The sequence below is a fragment of the Triticum dicoccoides genome, chromosome 2A (genome assembly GCF_002162155.2).
Source record: "Triticum dicoccoides isolate Atlit2015 ecotype Zavitan chromosome 2A, WEW_v2.0, whole genome shotgun sequence".
In the NCBI taxonomy this organism is placed as follows: domain Eukaryota; kingdom Viridiplantae; phylum Streptophyta; class Magnoliopsida; order Poales; family Poaceae; genus Triticum; species Triticum dicoccoides.
The window spans coordinates 462,383,369-462,399,267 of NC_041382.1; positions in this window are offsets into that span (position 1 = coordinate 462,383,369).

Here is a 15,899-nt window from a genome sequence, read left to right on the forward strand (position 1 = left end):
TCATCAAAATAAGCAAACAACACGATGAAAACAGAATCTGTCAAAAACAGAACAGTCTGTAGTAATCTGTAGGTTTCGACCACTTCTGGAACTCATACAATTCTCAAATAAATTGGTGGACCTGAGTAATTTGTCTATTAATCATATGAAAAAAGAATTAACTAAATAGCACTCTCCAATAAAAAATGGCAGCTAATCTCATGAGCGCTAAAGTTTCTGTTTTTTACAGCAAGATCAACAAGACTTTCCCCAAGTCTTCCCAACGGTTCTACTTGGCACAAACACTAATTAAAACATAAAAACTCAATAATAACAGAGGCTAGATAAATTATTTATTATTAAACAGGAGCAAAAATCAAGGAACAAAAATAAAGTTGGGTTGCTTCCCAACAAGCGCTATCGTTTAACGCCCCTAGCTAGGCATGATGATTTCAATGATGCTCACATAAAAGATAAGAATTGAAATATAAAGAGAGCATCATGAAGAATATGACTAGCACATTTAAGTCTAACACACTTCCTATGCATAGGGATTTTGGGAGCAAACAACTTGTGGGAACAAGAATCAACTTGCATAGGAAGGTAAAACAAGCATAACTTCAAAATTTTAAGCACATAGAGAGGAAACTTGATATTATTGCAATTCCTACAAGCATATATTCCTCCCTCATAATAATTTTCAGTAGAATCATGAATGAATTCAACAATATAACCATCACATAGAGCATTCTTTTCATGATCTACAAGCATAGAAATTTTATTACTCTTCACATAAGCAAAAATCTTCTCGTTTGAAATAGTGGGAGTATCATAAGAGACTCGAATACTATAAATTGTTTCCACATTAAAATAGTAATGTTCATAAAAAGGGTAATCATAATCATGACAAGTTTTATAAATATAATCATCACTACTTTTTATAGCATATGTATCATCACAATAATTATCATAAGTAGCAACTTTGTTCTCATCATAATCGATCGAAACCTCTTCCAAGATAGTGGAATCATCACTAAATAAAGTCATGACCTCTCCAAATCCACTTTGATAATTATCATAATAAGATTCAACATCGTCAAAAATAGTGGGATCATTACTTCCTAAAGTTGACACTCTTCCAAACCAACTTTCATCAATATAATCATCATAAGTAGGAGGCATGCTATCATCATTATAAAATTGCATATCAAAACTTGGGAGACTAAAAATATCATCTTCATTAAACATAGCTTCCCCAAGCTTGGGACAAACATTAATTGCAGCAAATATATTCTCAAAAACATCATCTTCATCAAACATAGCATCCCCAAGCTTGGGCCTTTTCATATCATAAGCATAATCACTCTCATCATTAATAGTATCGATAGCACCAATAGTATAGCAATTATCTTATTCTTCCAAGCAAGTGCCAAAAAGATTTTCAAGATCATAAGAAGTATCATTATCTTCCACAATTATATTTTCATGAGGCACAATAGTAATAGGAGCAACATTATTTGGGAGAGATATCTTTTTACCTCTCTTCCTTTTTCTTTTCTTCTTCTTCACCACATCATGTGTGGGTTCAATCCTCTTTTTGGAGCTCCTTATTAATGAGATTGGTTGAATAGGAGGCTCCTCCTTGTTACCTGATTCATCATAAGAAATAATAGGAGGGTGGGAAGTCTCTTACCTTTCATTAGTATTCTCTTCATCTTCTATTTGTTTTCTTTTCTTTATGTAGTTGGCAATATAAGGATTTTCAATACAATTCACCGCACAATACATATAAATTTCCTATAGATCAAGGCCAAGAAGTTTATCACGGGCAAATACTGGAAGATAGTTAGTTATACATTTCATTTCTTCGTAACCCATAAGCAAACTAAGTTCATTATTATGTGCAAGATAAATCAAATCATCACAATTTTTGGAAACGATTAGATCATGAAACAATTTGCATCGGATGGTTAAATGACCACGTTCATTGCAAAGCTCACAAGTATGGCCAAGAAAATTTAAATTTTCAGCACAAACATCTAGACTTTCTTGCAACCACTTAGTTTCTAAGTACTTATGCCTCTTGCAATATCTATCTTCCCTATTTAGTGTGTACTTGCAAACCCAATGCACTCCACAAAAATTGACATGTTTATAGGAGACATTTTCATCATAACTAGTGCAATCATCATTAGTACTATGGATATTCAAGGAGTTCATACAAACAACATTGCAATCATGCTCATCATTCAAATATTTAGTGCCAAACATTTTAATGCATTCTTCTTCTAACACATTGGCACAATTTTCCATTCCATCATACTCATGAAAGATATTAAAAAGATGAAGCGTATGAGGCAAACTCAATTCCATTTTTTTGTAATTTTCTTTTATAAACTAAACTAGTGATAAACAAGAAACAAAAAGATTCGGTTGCAAGATCTAAAGATATACCCTCAAGCGCTAACCTCCTCGGCAACGGCCCAGAAAAGATCTTGATGTCTACTACACAACCTTCTTCTTGTAGACGTTGTTGGGCCTCCAAGTGCAGAGGTTTGTAGGACAGTAGCAAATTTCCCTCAAGTGGATGACCTAAGGTTTATCAATCCGTATGAGGCGTAGGATGAAGATGGTCTCTCTCAAGCAACCATGCAACCAAATAACAAAGAGTCTCTTGTGTCCCCAACACACCCAATACAATGGTAGATTGTATAGGTGCACTAGTTCGGCGAAGAGATGGTGATACAAGTGCAATATGGATAGTAGATAAAGGTTTTTGTAATATGAAATTATGAAAACAGCAAGGTAACTAATGATAAAAGTGAGCGTAAACGATATTGCAATGCGTTGAAACAAGGCCTAGGGTTCATACTTTCACTAGTGCAAGTTCCCTCAACAATAATAACATAATTGGATCATATAACTATCCCTCAACATGCAACAAAGAGTCACTCCAAAGCCACTAATAGCGGAGAACAAACGAAGAGATTATAGTAGGGTACAAAACCACCTCAAAGTTATTCTTTCCAATCAATCCGTTGGGCTATTCCTATAAGTGTCACAAACAACCCTAGAGTTCGTACTAGAATAACACCTTAAGACACAAATCAACCAAAACCCTAATGTCACCTAGATACTCCAATGTCACCTCAAGTATCCGTGGGTATGATTATATGATATGCATCACACAATCTCAGATTCATCTATTCAATCAACACAAAAGTACTTCAAAGAGTGCCCCAAAGATTCTACCGGAGAGTCAAGACGAAAATGTGTGCCAACCCCTATGCATAGATTCCCAAGGTCACGGAACCTGCAAGTTGGTCACCAAAACATACATCAAGTGGATTAATAGAATACCCCATTGTCACCACGGATATCCCATGCAAGACATACATCAAGTGTTCTCAAATCCTTAAAGACTCAATTCGATAAGATAACTTCAAAGGGAAAACTCAATCCATTACAAGAGAGTGGAGGGGAAGAAACATCATAAGATCCAACTAGAATAGCAAAGCTCACGATACATCAAGATCGTGCCAACTCAAGAACACGAGAGAGAGAGAGATCAAACACATAGCTATTGGTACATACCCTCAGCCCCGAGGGAGAACTACTCTCTCCTCGTCATGGAGAGCACCGGGATGATGAAGATGGCCACCGGAGAGGGATTCCCCCCTCCGGCAGGGTGCCGAAACGGGTCTAGATTGGTTTTCGATGGCTACACAGACTTCTGGCGGCGGAACTCCCGATCTATTGTGCTCCCCGAAGTTTTTAGGGTATATGGGTATATATGGGAGGAAGAAGTACGTCGGTGGACCTCCGGGCTGTCCACGAGGTAGGGGGGTGCGCCCAGGGGGGGTGAGCGCGCCCCCACCCTCATGGGCAGCCCGGGACTCCCCTGGTCCATCTCCGATACTCCATGGGATTCTTCTGGTCCAAAAATAAGTTCCGTGAAGTTTCAGGTCAATTGGACTCCGTTTGATTTTCCTTTTCTGCGATACTCTAAAACATGGAAAAAACAGAAACTGGCACTGGGCTCTGGGTTAATAGGTTACTCCCAAAAAATAATATAAAAGTGTTTAATAAAGCCCATAAACATCCAAAACAGATAATATAAGAGCATGGAACAATAAAAAATTACAGATACGTTGGAGACGTATCATACACGTCCGCTTAGTAGGCCCACAAGTCAGCCACCAAATCTGACGGGTCCCAGCTGTCAATGGGAGGAATAGTTTTTTTCGCATAACAAGGAGGCACTTCCTTTCGTGCGAAGATACAGCTGGTGGGTCCCAGCTATCAGGGGGAGGAAACATTTTTTAGCTTAATAAGGAGGGACTTTCCTTGCATGCAACCGTGGACCTCGTGGGTCCCAGCCGTCAGGCTCTCCATGTATAGTCCTCTTCCGATGACTCCTGTTTGTTGACCACGCCGCGCCGAGCACAGCAAGGCGGTGGACAACGACAAGGCCCCAGACGGGAATGACCCGGAGATGGGAAGACGCGGCAGTGGAGTAGCACTTCGCAGTGATGCGTGCTAAGCAGAGCCGCTAGTTGCTGAAGGCCGGACCAGGCAGTCCCGGCGATGTTGGAGGAAGAAGACGAGAGATTGAAGGTGCATGTCGGCCGTTGGATATAAATCCAATGGTTGTGGATGTTATAATAATTTGTTGACCAAGTTGACAACGCCCTGCGTAGGCTTCGACCTATTGGCCCACATGTTAGCCTGCAAAAATGTGGCATATATTTAACCCATGTTTTCTAGAACGTACAGTCCATTTGCTGGGCTGGGTGAACAAATAATTTCACGTCAATGCGGCCCATTTAATATTTTCTAAGAAATCCCAGCCCATTTGCACTTTCTTGAAATACACGAATTAGTTGGGCTCGTTCTATATACAGTATAATGTTAGGTTAGAAGGAGCAATTAATATAAAAAAATAAAGCATTGCGACACATTTTTTATATATAAAATTAAGAAATTTAGCGAGTTATTGCTCAAAATAAAAATTAGCGCGTTATTATTACATTGGTCCTTAAAATCTTCGCAAGCTTTTGTACGCAATCACCAGGATTTTCCTACCTCTGAGTAAAAAACAACCAGGATTTTCCTTGCCAACTTCTGTTAAACATTTACTTTTATAAGTTAACACATGGGATGTTTTTATAATGTATATATAAGTCTCTATAAAATATACGATAATATAATTACATAAATATATATATATATATATAATGTGGTTAGAAGGGAAAACATAAGTTGGACACATCATTAGTATTCTTATATATAGATAAATAGAACAGAGATCTGCGTTTTATTAAGAAAATACATTGGGCTGCCGATCTTTAAGAAAACGTAAAATCTACGCTAGGAGGCCCATAGGCCGGTATGGACCTTAAAAAATAAGTTGAGACCACTGTCTCCGTATGTCATGGGCTACACATACCTAGGCCTAGCTGATACTTGTTCACCCTGTGGAAAAAATGATACCAGCTAGATCCCCGAGTGAACTGGATTAAAGAGGGGGCCGGCGGCGCGACTGAAGAAGCACATCAGACACGATTTTTCTTCTTCAGTGGATGGCTCTCGATGGCATTTTTTACTTTCCTCTGCACCATACAACTTGTATTTTTAGCCTCCAGTCCGTGGTGGACCAGCAACCCATTTGCTGGGCGGGCCAACCTGCAGAAACCAGCCTTTATTTTTCATCAAGCCCCAAAAACAACGCAATACTATGCTTGTTTTGAGGCTGAAAACATTACGGCAGGGGTTGAGCGGGGGAGGGGGGAAGACAAAGCAAAAATATTTAAAAAAGCCGATGCGCCTTTGCTACCCTAACAAAGCAGGTGCAATTCTTCTCGGGAAGAAGGTGTGCCGTTGACACCCACACGTCACAGATCCCATAGTAGACATACTAACAAGTTCACACACAAGTACAACAGAATAGGTAAACATTGGTATCAAACTCAGGTTCACAGGACACGTTCATATTCATAGCCAACATTCACAATCAACAACTCAAAAGATTCATATATACACAAGTTCAACATGTCTATGCATCCAAATGATTGATAGATCACACGACAATATTCATAGATAATTCACAAAAGATTCAGATATACACATGTTCAGTATGTTTATGCAAGCAAATGATTGAGATCACAGCCAATATCATCCATGGATGAACTTTAATTACCTAGGGTACAAACCGGTAAATGGTGTTCAGTCGGAGGTACTTCTTGCTAAAATTAATGCTTGTATGAGTAAACTTTTGAGTACATAAGAGGCAACGCAGACAATCTGAACTTTGCTTGTAGGTTTATCCTCAAATAGTGGCCTCGTGCCGAGGGAGGTTTGAGCAACTTGGCCACTACTTTCATCCAACTAGTTTACTGGCTCATCTTGGTCCTGTAGCTCACAAAAATTCTACATTGCAGACAAGAAAGGAGGTGGTTGAGAAAATGAACCACCCAAATTTTTTGTGCAGTTCAACTGAAATGGAGGATCCCTGGCGTGCAGAATGATTAAGTGCCAGATGAATATACGTGTCAACCAACTTGTCTGGAATCTTTAGACTCCATGCCATACAGTTGGCTACCATATGTGCCGATAACCAAAAGGCACAAGTTGGGACCAAAGACTGTATTGCGTTTTTCCGGGCTATGCACCAAGCAATATTTTTGGCGTTCACTCTCCTAATACTTGGAGTTTGACAACTGGTTGATGCCGATTGATACTTGAATGAATATATGCACTTCTTCTTGTCAACATCGATGCTTGTCTGAGTGAACTTTGGAGTACATAGCAGCAGCATAAGTACCTGTCCATCTGATCTTTTTGTGCAGTTCTACTGAAATCACCCAATGTAATGATTTGCCTGTGAGTTCAGGCTCCAAGTTACTCCTTTATGAAATCGGCAAACAGTAGCACAATACCAAATTACCAATACATATCACAAGCACAATAATCAGGATAAAGACCAGTACCAACCTATGTGAGGTAGCATATCAATTACTATTTCCTTTGACTGGAAGCCGAGATAAGCCAAGCGACTGACAGCAAAGGAAGGAAGCAAGCCCAGATTAGCGACTGACAGGAAAGGAAGGAAGCTGTCGAGGCAATGAAGCACCCAAAGTTTTTGTGCAGTTCCACCAAAATCGAGCATCCCTGTTGGCACATATATTGAGAGAATGAGATTACTGTAATAGTGGGACTAGTTGATGAAACATACACTAACAAATAGAAGCACCCTCATTATCTTAATGGGTAAAGTTAGCAACATAGTAGTCTTGCTTAAAGAAAGGTATTAGTTTATTTAATCAGTGCCAATTAGCTCAACACTCAAAGCATTGCCATGTGTCATAGGTTGCAAAACTTTAACGTGCAAAGATAAAGGAGTTTCTCATGACAGTAGCATGATACAAATAGAGATGACAGCAAACTAATATGGATGAAGGCCTTAGGCCGGTACCAACCTGATAAAAAAGCTTATTCATGTAGTCCCAGAAGAGATGATAAAGCACTCACTATAATCACTCAATAGTATATATTTTTGTGCACTTCAAATGTATGGTTGAAATCACTCTTGTTTACCAGTGCTGAGATTATATCGAAAGATTATCAAGAACTTCCAGCAGAGTTAAAGCATTGGCTGGGATATAGTTCATTGTATTGTCTTGTGTAGTTCCACTGAAATGTATGATTGGCACAACATGATCCCTGTTTGCACAAGTAGGAACAAGGTGAAACCTTCATTAGCTTAGTGAGAAAGGATAGAAAGACATTAGCATATTACTCTAACAATAGCATCAAATTCATCATGGACAATACGCAGAAGTGGAAGGGCTCCCTGGAGGATCGTCTCACATGTAAAGTAGACATTGTCGGAGCCCTTGAATGGCCTCGACTGAGGCCTCGGCTTCAGCAAGATCACCTTGGCACTGTTTATTCTTCTTCTTCCTCCTCTTCATGCTCCGTTTCTCTTTCTCCTCACCAGTTGGTGAAACCAAGTACATGATTGGCCTTCTATTTCAGAATTGGTTTTGTTAGTGAGGGAGTACAAGTGTACTAGTAAACAATAGCATTATTTTCTCATGGCAGTCGCAAAATAGAGATGAACACATGCATTAAATATCATTCTTACCTAAAGGAAGGTTATGGTGCCAATATGGATGATAATGATGCATGCAACCATCTTATGTGTGGATAGCAAATCTAGTCCTGGTCATACCACTGTGTACAACGTTTCTCCTATATTTCCCTTTTCGACCAAGAGACCGGTTGGATGACCAGTCTGTACTACTTTCACCCTCTACCTTCCTGTTTGTACGAAGTTCGATGTACATACTAAATTCCCCCACCCCCACTTTATTTCTTGTTTGAACCAAGTACAAGATTCGACTCCATGAAGTAGCTTTACCTCTAACAATAGAAAAAAATACTCCATCCGTCCCAAAATTCTTGTCTTAGATAGATACGGATGTATCTAATACTAAAACGTGACTTGATACATCCGTATTTAGACAAATCTAAGACAAGAATTTTGGGACGGAGGGAGCATGTGTCGTTTGACCATCCGATCGAGAGGGGCTGAGAGGTAGAAAATGATGCACATGCAGCGACGTAGCGAGCTGGGGAAGTAGAGCTAGGGCGGTTTCGAAGGAAGATATACCTGAAGGTCGTCGGGATGTGGATAGGTGGGTGGTGGGAGGCCAGATCTGCCCACACTAGGGCAACGATGAAGGGTTTGGAGGACCTCCCGCACTGGCGCTCGGCCAGAGATAACGATGCGTCCGGCAGTGAGTCTCCTCCCTCACTGTCGACGACGGCCTAAACGCTGCCCCTCCTCCCCTTCACCGGGGAGGGGGATAATTCTGGATTTGTAACCAGCGGTGAGGATAGAAAGACAGTGTTTTTTGAAGGGAGAAAAACAGTGTTACCACCGCTATATTGTTTAGATCTGGAGAGGATGAGAGTGTGTGAATAGAGCAACCCTAGTAAGCAAGCGCGGAGGCTCTGACCTATATATACGTAGTGGGGTAGTTTTCCTTTTTCACTCCATCAAAACAATCATTTAAAATAGTGTATGTGCCAGGTCGCCGTTTTTTTGAGTTGTTGATTATTTTTTGAGATAGCTACCCGCTTATTCCAAGTGGTGTTACGGTGTGCCATGTCGCACTTTGTATCGTTCAAGTTTGGTACAAGACCCTCCATTAAATGAACAACCACCCCCTCGTAAAATTTGTGAACAAGCCCATGGCTAAAATTATCAGAAATGTGCGCTACCCCAACATGCATTATTATTTATATTTTCTACGTGGGAGTATCCTCAAAACAAAATGCGAGAGTACAATATGTATTGGGACCCTTTGTAATTGGTGCTAAATTTTGACCAAAGATTTAACTGACAAAATGTTAGTGCATGTTAACAAAAATTATATCGTTTGATTCGTATTTGAACATAGTTTCAATTATGTAATTTTTGTGACATGCATGAACATTTGGTTAGTTAAATTTATAGTCAAAATTTGGCAAGGTGCATTAAATCAACACATGCAAGTATCAAAAGGAGAGTCACGGCATGCATGCATGCATTGTAATTAATGCATCGGTAAACACAAATTATTGAACTATATTGAGTGGAGTGCTTTGATCTGTCGCGTCAACTCATACAAGACTGAGAAGTTTGATTACTACAACGCCCTCTCCCTCGCGAACTGAGCTCCGGTGCCTTAACTGCACCCACCTTTGGCTGCATGACAGGTGGGCCACCCGCCTGTTGGGCCCACGTGTCATGCATGCAAAGGCAGGAGCAGTAAGTCAATGAAGCTATGTCCCTCCCTCGCCCATGAGCGTGGTGGCTGGCAGGTCTAGGAGAAGCTTTCGTTCGCTACATGCTCTCCCTCCCGCACGCGGTGGACATGCAGCAGTTCAATCGGTGTCAGATGGCCAGAAGCATGCAGTAGTACTCCATCATTGTTCGACTTCCCGAAGAGGCGAAGAGCCAAGCGCAGCCCGGACGCTCGTGTGGCAGTTTCATGTGTAGAGTAGTCTAGGATAGCATGTACCGTGCTTGTAAGCTTAAAATCGTTAGGGTCGGCTCCATGCTTTTTTGATTAAAATAATCTTCTGGCCCTACCTGTCATCCTGGTGATTGTAGTTTGCACGCTCATCTGGTCAATACAGAAATATATATTTTAATTTGTGGTTGGGTAAATGTTAGAGGTTGCAGCAAATGGAGTATTGTACACCGCGGGTCTTTCAGCCAAGTTTAGAGGCAACCATGTGGGGCCAGTGCTATGATGTGTCGCGTCAACTCGTACAATGAGGAGAAGCTTGATTTTACTACTACACGCCTTCTCCCTCGCCCATGCGCGCGGTAGCTCGCAGGTGAGGACATGCTTTTGCTTAGGCTGGTCATAACGGAATACTAGTATCATGCATATGATACTACACATCCGTAGTGCAGAGTATCATATGTTAGTATCATCGATGACTTCATTTATCAGCATGCATGACACATAGTAGCACAACATTTAATATGATACGGTATGATGATATGATACTCAACCCTCTCTTTCTTCATTTACTTCTATGCCACCTCATCAAATTTGCCTAGTTGGCATGCATGATACTCCCCCATTCCTAAATATTTGTCTTTTTAGATATTTCAAATGGACTACCACATACGGATGTATATATACATATTTTAGAGTGTAGATTAACTCATTTTGCTCCCTATGTAGTTACTTGTTGAAATCTCTAGAAAGACAAATATTTAGGAACGAAGGGAGTACTACCTATGATACTCCCATTACAACTAGCTTTATAGAGTACTACAACAAGCTATCCCTCCTGCACACGGTGGACGGACATGCAACAGTGGATTCGATACTGTAGAAGTAGTAGTAACATCATTGTTCGTCTTCTCGAAGAGGGGAAGAGCCAAGCGCAACCCGAACGTGGCAGTTGCAAATGCTCGCCATAGTGTGTTTGGTTGCATTCTCATCTCAGCATAGTTGTTCCCTCTTCATGCATGCTCATTCCAGCACCCCTCTTCATGCACGCTCTTCTCATGCATGCTCCTAGTGTATTTGTGTTAAGCTAGTGTGTACTCATGCACCCTTCATACACCCTACCAAACACCCAAAAGTGGGTCGAGAAGGGCTTGGAGCACACATATAGCCAGGATCTTGCATGACACAAAATTGCTATTTGAGCCCACTATTCTAGTACTACTTGCTAGTATAGCATGTAAACCGGAAAGGAGTATTTGCCTTTCTAGAGATTTCAATGAGTGACTACACTACACCCTAAATGAGTAGTATTAGAGCAAAATGAGTGAATCTACATCGTAAATAAATGCGTAGTTCTCTCGTTTTTCTCTCTGCCTTGGTCGCGGTGCACAATATTGAGTACTCCTATATGACTAGCCGCTCTATCTACATGCGGGACATCAAAGCATCCGGGCCCGTGTGCCATCCACCAAATCACAGTGAGGTGCTATAGTCGAGACTCACCGGTCATCCTGGTGTGGCCTCGAAGTGGCCTCGAAGTTGGACTGGACGAAGCAACCATCATTTCACCGGAACGCTCGTTGAAGCCCTTTCTCCCCATTCTTGAAGAAAGCCTCACTCCAGGCTACTCACTTCTGCCATTTTTCTTCTGTACCGACGAAGGAAAGGTGGGCGAATCAGTGATGCTACTATATTTTCATTCCAAGAATCTTCTTTTTGCGAAGCACCGACCGACTCTCACAACCTATTCTTTTCCCGTTTTCATTGCGATTGTGGTTTCCTTTCGATTGCTTTTTGTTTGTCAGTTCATTGATGGATCCTGGAGCACTAGGCAAAGAGTTGCCGACGGACAACCCACTGGAGACAGCGATCTCCAGGAAGCGAGCACCGACCAACGAGTTGACCATTGTCGGTGTCAAAACCGGCGGATCTCGGGTAGGGGGTCCCGAACTGTGCGTCTAAGGCGGATGGTAACAGGAGGCAGGGGACACGATGTTTACCCAGGTTCGGGCCCTCTTGATGGAGGTAATACCCTATGTCCTGCTTGATTGTTCTTGATGATATGAGTATTACAAGAGTTGATCTACCACGAGATCGTAGAGGCTAAACCCTAGAAGCTAGCCTATGGCATGATTGTATGTATATCTATCGACTAGCCTGGCCCTGGTTTATATAATGCACCAGAGGCCTAGGATAACAAGAGTCCTAGATGAATACGCCGTTGGGGGAGGAGTCCTTGTCTTGACCACCAAGTCTTATGGAATCTTCCTTGTATGCGGCAGCTGTCCGAACTGGCCCATGAGTATACAGCCATGGGGGTCCTCGGCCCAATCTAACTGACCGGGAGACGATGTGGTGAGTACCCCCTAGTCCAGGACACCGTCAGTAGCCCCCTGAACCGGTCTTCAAGTTGGGGACGCTCCTCGGTTCTTCCGAACTGTTCTTTGTCTTTGGTCGTCGGTCTTGAAAACTGGTTCAACAAATCTTCCCATCTTCTATCTTGAGGATTGCCGAGCTAAATCTGAAGATCTCACACGTCGGGTATCCGAGGAGCCCTTTAAGTCTTCGGCCTTTATCAATGCCTTGTTATTTTTATGCCACACTCAGGTTTGAAGTTGTTCCCGAGCGGCAGCATCCTCTTGCGTCCGAGCTCCAACGCTGGACTGCATTCGAGGTATCTTTTGCAGCCGAGCACCAATGCTGGACCGCTTTCCGAGCTCCAACGCCGGAATGTATCCGAGCTCCAATGCCGGACTATGTCCAAACTCCAACGCCGGACTGTATCCAGGCTCCAACGCCTGACTATATCCGAGGTGTCATAAATCACCTTGGTTCAAAAAAGTTGAAGGAGTTTAGCCGAGCTTAATGCCGGAAATGCCCTCTATGGAGCCAGCCACTGGCGCCCGAGCTTTATGCCGGACTGCTTCCGAGGTGGTGCACCCCCTCGACCGTGGGCCGATTTTTTGTCAATATTTACGATTGGTGCAATTTATTCTCTGCCGAGATATATAGCTAGTAGCCCTCAAGGTGTGTATCGGTCTAAAACCCGAGATGTACCTGAAGGATGACGTAAGACTGCTGATCCTAGTAGCCGCTGAGACTCAGGTTGGTTTGCAAAATCGGCCTGAGGATCAAGTCCTAGCTTGGAAGAATACTTCGGGACACAAAAAGCGGCGTGCTCAGTCCTCGAGACTCGGGCTGGGTGCGGCCGACCAACCTGAGGATCAAAATCTCCTCGGAAACTATATTGCACTTAAATTTTTCTGCATTGGACAGGCAATGCAATAGCCCCCGAGACACTGGTCGGGTGGCAACACCAGGTCAGGGGATCGATGTGCCCCTTTACTATTTGTAAATAATAAGCCCTAAGCCTAGTAGCCCCCGAGCCTTAATGCGGGCACGGGTGGCCGAATTAAGGATCGATATCCATAGTAAAATCACAAATTATGTGTAATGACTCTATGTATCCAAGTACTTTACGTCATTAATGCTCGGATCCGCATTGTACAAAACTTTGTTTACCGACCATCGGCTTCCACCTCCTCGGCCAGTAGCCGAGGAGTGTTTGTCTTACTTTATAAAGCATTTATGAGGGCAAAGATTTACGACAAACAAGGAAATCTGGCCATACGGTTTTATAAACAAAGGTACGCAGAGAGATATGTTATATTACTGTTTAACATAAGAAATGTCTTGCAAAGAAAATAGTCCCGCTATCGGTTCCTTTCTTTGGGTTGTTATGCTAAGCATGATCATGAAACCTCAGCTCTAATGTAAGAGCAAAATATTGAGGATTTAGTTTGGGAGGCCAGTTACTAGCCCCCGGTAGTGTTCGGCGACAGTCGAGGTCAAGTCGTAAACACTTCGGCCAATGTTATGAATGGCCCGTCATTTAACACAGTCATCGGATCACTGACCAGTTTACGCTTATTATGACAATTAGTTTTCGGCTTTCTCCACTGAGGTGCTTAACCATGTGACCTGGAAGCACAATCGCAGTGGTTCTCCCTTTGCACACCTAGCCGAACAAAGCAGAATGTAGGAGGCAAGCGCAGGAGCCGGGCAACCCAACTATTGACCGAAGACCCAATTTGAAACCGATGCATATATAGCAATATCCGAGAATGTTTTTTGCCGAATCTCTAAAGGTGTCTGGCGTTGCACTGCGAGACTTGTGCTGAAAACACACAAATAGTTTGAAAGTGCCATAAGCTTGGAAAACCAAAAAAGGTCAGTAAAAACTTGACGTCCGAACAAGATCAAGTGTACGGTGCCAATCCGAAAATAGGAAAAAATGTGCTTCTGTCGTGCTTTAACATGACACATCCGATCTCAAGACTTCACGCGGGCCAGCCTACAGCTTCAAGCTCCTTATCCCAAAGGCGGAGTACTTCTCTGAGGTCAGTTTAGCAAACTAAACTCAAGCGGCTTTTAGAGAGAAGACAGGCTATCCGTCTATTGACCATAAACTCGAGTCAAAAAAGGAGCGGTAGAAAAATACTTTGCAACGACCAAGAAGAAAACACATTTACTATAAAACAGCTCATATAAATTTTAAGAGCCCCTAACTGACTTGGGTAAAAGAATTTTATGTATAATGATTGTATGTACCGAAGTACTTATATCATATCTGTGTTCACCCGAACTTTGAACGCATCTTAACCGATCGTCGGCTTCTCCCTCTTCGGCCAAGGGCAGAAAAGTGTCATGTACTCCACCTGTCGAGAGTATCGACGGTGTTTCCGATGACCAGGCAATCAGGCCATAAGGCTGTAATAGACAAAGCGCACTCAGGGAACTTATGCTATATTATTGATGAAGTGTAAGAAGCATCTTCGAAGAAAATAGTACCCCCACCGATACCTTTCTTCGGTGCTCATTATTACTATGAGACTTGTGCAATAGATTTTTTGTACTCATGAGTTCTGTCGTGGGTTTGTCACGGCAGATGTCCTCGTGAAAGGACTTAGTCGTGGAGCCATCGCAACGGGTTAGCTTAAAGGGGTTAAACAGGACAAGAGGACACGGGAGTTTATACTAGTTCGGCCCCTTCAATGAAGGTAAAAGCCTACGTCTAGTTGTGATTGGTATTGCTAGGGTTTCGAAGGCCAGGGAGCGAATCCGCTTTGTCTGGCTCTCGAGTTGTTGTTGTCTGTCCCTAAACCGCGGTCGGGTCGTCCCTTTATATACATAGGTTGACGCCCGCCGGACTACAAAGTCCCGAAGCCGGTTTATAAACGTATCTGGTTCGGCCTCTCTCTTTCTATCTTACTATACAAGTTACATGACTAGGCCGGTTTACATTTTCAGACTGTAACCCGCCTTTGGGCCCTCAGTAAAGCGCCATCATCTTTATATCTTCATGGACTTCTAATCTTCAAAGAGTCAATCCGGCTACATAAGGCCGGTTTACCTCCAGTAGTAATATCCCCAACATTAGGCCCCAGATAGGTTTGAACTTGTTCATGTCAATCCTCCACACTTTAGAAAAAATCTTCTCTCTTATCTTCATTTTTGATCTTGTAAACCGCCGTGATGTCATACTTCAAAATTATGATAAACCGTCCTGACGTCATCCATCCGTTGATGTCGGAGATTTCCTTCATTTAATATATATCCAATCATCGAGGCGACACCTTTATTAACTTATCCATTTTGGGGGCTCCTTGATTCCCGTACTTGCCATTTTTTCACTTCACCTTATAAATAGGACCGAGGGGTCATTTTCACCGTTTCCCCCCGTGCCTCTTCGCGTCGTCTTCCTCGCGCCGCTCAGCCTCTGGAACTCCGCCGCCACCGTCGACCGTCGTCTCTGCTCCGACCTTGGCTGTTGCATCGCCCTAAACACACCAGAAAACTGCGGCGCCCTTCCGCTTCCTCACCAGCTCCGGTAAGTTCTCT